The 5,513-nt window shown below is 49.9% G+C and overlaps 1 pseudogene across 1 annotated transcript; it reads left to right on the top strand.

The window, feature by feature from the left end:
• Window positions 1-577: 577 nt before the first annotated feature.
• LOC149919281 (uncharacterized) lies at window positions 578-4,452 on the top strand (annotated as a pseudogene). The gene is made up of 2 exons (XR_016464598.1): window positions 578-857; window positions 1,013-4,452. The product of XR_016464598.1 is annotated as an uncharacterized LOC149919281 (transcript).
• Window positions 4,453-5,513: the final 1,061 nt, after the last annotated feature.

Below are 5,513 nucleotides of genomic sequence, written 5' to 3'. Positions count from 1 at the left end.
GCCTTACAAACAAAACACACAAGAGTACAATAAATTACAATAAACTTACACTTAAATATAACCTGCTTAAAAATGCACGTCTTAAAATTTAAAACACATGTGGCTTTGAAGAGGAACAATCTTTTTTTCTTCTTTTCCCCATTCTATCCCGTTAATTGAAAAAGGGATGATATACTTGAAAGTCTTCACCACCTCGTCCACTTAGTGGGGACGTGGCAATATCAGCTGAACAGCAAAAGATCAGAAGTTACAAATTAAGCACGTTAGGCTTTTATTTCATCACATGATGAACATGCCTGGGGCTGCGTGCCATGGCCTGAGCAACCCGATGGGGCCCATGAGAAGACATGTCCCAGGGCCGGTGGTTGGTGTGAAACACTGGTTCCAAGCACGTGAGATGTGGGGAGGAACGGAACAAGCAGAGGTGCTGGGGAAAGCCCAGAGACGCGTGCTGGGCTTGAGTGCTGCTGGCACACGCGCAGCAGGCGAGGCCAGCTCATTGTGATGACCAAGCAGTGGATGGCGGCATCACCGTGGTGATGACCCTGAGGGAAGGTGAGGACCGGCACCACGGCCAAGCCCTCATTTGTGACATGTCTGTGTGATAAATTGTGACTGCCCAGCCCAGCCTGCTTTAACGCGGGAGCGGCAGCCCAGCCGATCAGTTCGTGCCTGGCCTCCGACCGAGCGTGTGTGCGAGGACTGGAGTGTGGACAGGGCGAGTTTGGAGCTGGCACGTGCTCTGGGTGCTGCTAGCGCAGCTCTCAGCGGCCGTCTCAGAGCCACTTGTGCTTTACCCGGACCCTGCTGGGAGCAGGCAGACGGGACATTCCGCAGAGCCGCGTGCAGCAGTGCAGGTAGGCAATGCCTCCCGCTGCCAGCTGGGGGTGCTTCTTGAGGAACCCTCCACAGGTCGGCCTATGCCCGGGGGTTTCTTGCCGAGGGACCGGGGCATCACTGCTGCCTGCCCCTGGGGCAGCAAGCGACCGTGGCCTCTCTTTCTCTTTTGCAGTTTGGGACACCTTCTGCTGCCGCAGCACCAGTGAGGGGAGCAGCTTCCCGACCTCAGCTCTCCCCAGCCCACCGCAGAGCCCGGGGCCATGGACGTGCCATCCGACTGGACCTGCCCCGTCTGCGGGCAAGCTCGGGAGGACGTGGCCTACGTGACCCCCTGCCAACACCGGCTCTGCTACGGCTGCGCCGTCTGGTGGGCCGAGAAGAAGCCGAGCTGTGCCGTGTGCGGGCACAAAATCATCGGCATCCGCTACTCGGTGCGGGCGGACGACGATTATCTCGAGTGCTCCGTCCCGCAGCCCGCGGGACACTCAGACGGCGGCCCGCAGGACGAGCAGGGGCCTGCAGAGCCGGTGCTCATCGCAGCCGAGCACGACTTCCCAGCCGAGGTCTGGGCCGCGTTTTTCGACCGGCATCCCGAGGACCTCGCACCCCTGCTGCACTGGCTGCAGCAAGAGATCCGGGAAATGTCGAGCGACGACTGGTGGGAAGTGCAGGCGGGGCTGTGGGCCACCGTGAGCCTCCTCTGCCAGCACGGGCTCGACCGGGCGGCCTTGGTGCGGGAGCTGCAGCCCATCACCGACGGCGACGCGACGCCCTTCGTACGGCGCCTCGTCGGCGTCGCCGCAGCCCTGTACGGCCCCCGGATCCGCCGCCAGCCGGACCGGCGGGACCCTGCAGCCGGCCCCAGCGTCGGCGCCTCCCGCCGGGACCCTCCCGCCTCCGGCGCCGAGGAGCCGCTCGGCAGCTCCGCCGGGGGACCCGGGCACCCCGGCGCCGCCGCCGCGGCGGAGGAGCCGCGGGAAGAGCCGGGGCGGGCGGCGGCAGCGGGCCCTTCCGCCCGGAGCGGAGAGCGCTCGTGTGGGGGCCCCGGCGCGCCCCGAAGAGGAAGACCCTCAGCGGCCCCCAGGATTCGCCCCCGCCCCGCAAGAGGCGGCCCCGACGGCGGCGCTAGGCCGGCACCCGCTGCCAGCAGAGCAGCCTCCGCTGCTGGAGGCCGACATCTGCCTCCCGGCCTGCTGCTGGGAGAGACAATAAAAGCACGTCAAACGAAAAGAAAAGGCTCCGCGTTCTTGACGAGGCTGCCGGCGCTGCCGGCCCTACCCGTGCCGCTTTCTCCCCTTCTGGTCCCGTGGCAGCTGTAGAACCGCTGCTTTGTTTCCACGGCCCTAAACTGGCACTCGTGACAGCACCAACGAAACACGCGTGGGCTTCTCCTAGCAGTCACAGTGCAGATGCCCTACCCTGCTGCTTCACGGAGGGTTATGCTTGTGTGTGTTGGCATTTGTTCGTTATCACAGCACTTAGGAGCACGATACAACACAAGAATAGCAGTGCAGATGTTGAAGTGATGTGTATTTGTCCCATCCTATGCTGTTTCCCCCATCTGCGTTGTATATACAGCATAAAGATTGCATTTGGACGTCTGCTTCTATCTCTCCAATTTCCACAGCTGGAATCTATATATTTTGCATGGATTGTCCAGATAAAGTCCGAGCAATTAACTTCCTTTTCTCCTTGATTTACTGCACAACCTGCTCACCACCTGTGTGTCCTGAGCGTTTTCCAGAGGGAATACTGTCCGTGGGGACACAAGGAGAGCATTTCCATTTCAGGAAGAAGCTTAGGAAGTGTCCTCCTCACGTTCAGCAGGAAGACAAGTCTAGCTGCATTTAAGTCAATATAAAATATGCATTCACTCCTAGTGGCCAAGTTTTCTTGGTAGAGGTTTGGTGGGACCATAAGGACTTCATTGGCCATCTTCATTGGCCATGCTGAGTTCAAAGCTGACTAATCTCACTCTGCTTGCAAAAAGATGCAGACTGTCACATGTATAGGCTGTACAGAAAGTTTTATAAAGCTTCAAGTATCAAAACATTTGGATTAATCTAACTCAGCTTCAACTATCTAAAAGTCAGCTGTTTCCATCTAGATGATAGAAAGAGGAAAGCACTGGCACAGGGGTTATTAATGTTGTCGAAGGTAAAGATATGAGCTAGTTCTTGTTACTGGCTTCTCAAATAGAGGGTACTTGCTAAGACTATTCAGGTATTTAAGTTAGGTATTTGAGTCCAGTGAAAGTAAATGGGAATCTCATTCAAAACAATTATGTCCCTGTTGACTGTAGGGAAGTTGATCTAGATGACCTTTAAGGGTCCGTTCCAACTCAAAACATTCTATGATTCTATGATTCTATTTCATAACTGACCTCTGGTTACATGCCAGAAGAGTATGCTGGGAAATGTCCTATAAAATGGGAAATATGAGGCAGAGAGTTCAGAAGGAGACAAACAATCAGAAGGAAAGCAAACTGAGGTTACAAACAGGATAAGTGAGTTTTTACGATCTGCATGCATATAGCTTGAGTTTGCAGAAACAGGCTGTGAATGTGAACTAATTCCATCTTTCTTCTGTGCACTCCTGACATGTTAATAAATGGTCCCTTTTGGAGCTGCTATTTGCTTTGATGGAGGTTATCACTATTTCAATGCAGAAGAAATGATTATATGTCTTCTCTCATATGTTATTATTGCATATTAATACAGATTACTACCCATCCACGTGCACAAGGCTAAGGACTGTGAACAGGACTCTGAAGATAAAGCTAACACCCAAATTAGCTAACCTTTGATTCATGTGAGATGAGCACAGCTTTCTTTCTCTGCAGGTAAACTGTTGAAACTTGCTTGTCTCTTGCAAGCCCTTGCTCCTGTCTAAAATCTCCCTAGAGCAAATACAAGCTGAAGTATATTGGAATTAAAGGGAACAACCTTCTCTAAGCAGGAAACATTGTACTGAAGGCTCTTGCAGAGTCATTAGGAGAATCACATGATGACTAAGGTTGAAAATGACTTCTGTGTCCATCTGATCCAACGCCATTGCTCAGTCGTGGCTACCCAGAGCTGGTTGCTCAGGATCAGGTCCAGAGAGTGCTAAAAGATCTCAAACAAGGGAGACTCCACAACAACTCTGAAGAGGAGATGCTCTGAAAACCCGGGCTGGTGCTCTATGATGCAATGCATTGTACTTTTCCCACCCAAACTCTGCAATTTAAGTGAGACCTCTCAATTAGTGGTGTGGCTGTCTTTACTCAGCACTGCTTCATGACCTCAGACATGGGCTCTACATATGATCAGTGAGGAGGAAAAGCACTTTAGAATATGGTTCAGCCTAATTCAAGTGTGGTTTACTCTCTGGAACTACTTCTATGTCCCCACTGACATGGTGCTGAAGAAAACTGTTTCCTTCTGAAGTTTCTCATTTCAGTGTCTGCACTGGGTAAGACAAAGACTGGTAAAGGCATGACCTTCTCTGGCAATATGATCCAATGTCTCATCACTGTCTGTACTGGGAAGTGATGTCCAATTTCAAGGTAAAATTTGTCCATCTTTCTTTTTCCTCCAGCAAAAACTTTACCAACTTTTTCAGGTGTGCCTACATCCAGTGGTCAAATTACCTTCTAAAACCCAACAGTAATCTCGATGGTCTTGTCTGATAAGAGCCTTAAGTTCTCTGAGGCTCAGTAGCATTTACTTCAAAACTAGTGAAAAGATTTGGCTTAATTTCCAGAGTAATTTGGTCAAATAATGGTCCCCATCCTTCTCCAACAGAACACAAGACCTTTTTTACTGACTGCAAGTAGAACAAATGTAGACTGTGCTGTTTAAAGACTTTGAAGTCAAAAAATGATGATGTGCAGCTCAGCATCTATTATTGTTTTGAAGCACAGACCACGAGAATTGTTCACAGCTTGTCCAAAGCCAATATCCTGACTCAAACAGTCACTCAGAGTGAATTCTGAGGCAAGAAAGTTTGGCTATAATCATCTGTGCTTTACATTCATCTTAACACCTCAGATCTAGAGCTGAGGAACTGCATCGTAATCTTTTCTATTCCAAATTGTTGCATTAGAGTGGATAAATTCCAATCTTCTCCAGACTCACTGATCTGACTAGTTGAGGAATTGATGGATTGATCAAGAAAGCCTTGTTTTCTTCTCTTTTACAACTTCCAGCAATACTAATTATCTCACGCAAACTTTAAATACTGTCCTTGATGAAAAGTGCTAAATACTAGGTGTTAAGATTTTATTTATCTTCTTCCTGGCCAACTTTTATCACATTTAAAGCAGTTTTTCAGTCTGTTGCTAAATGTGGTTGAACACATGATCAATCTCTCTTATTTCTGAGTCTTTGATATTAAAAGTTATTAGCTTTCATTATGGGTGGGGATATTTCCTGATGAATTTAGATGTCCAAAAGCAGACATCTAATGTATACAAGGTATATAAGCTTTTTAAAGACTGAGGGAGATGGGCATCTCTGGAAAGTGTTTTCCATGTTGACCTGGTCAGCCAGAACTTCTCTTTGAATCCCCCTCCTAACTTGCCCTTGTCACCTACCATAACTTTACCCTTTTCACTCTCCTGAAGTTCAGTTCTGACTCATGTGTAAGTCCTATCTGACAACAGTTATCATCCTGAATGGACTCATGATTGA

The sequence above is a fragment of the Phasianus colchicus genome, chromosome 2 (assembly GCF_987193195.1).
Source record: "Phasianus colchicus chromosome 2, bPhaCol1.hap1.1, whole genome shotgun sequence".
NCBI classification, from domain to species: Eukaryota; Metazoa; Chordata; class Aves; order Galliformes; family Phasianidae; genus Phasianus; species Phasianus colchicus.
This window is presented reverse-complemented; position numbering and strand designations above follow the sequence as displayed.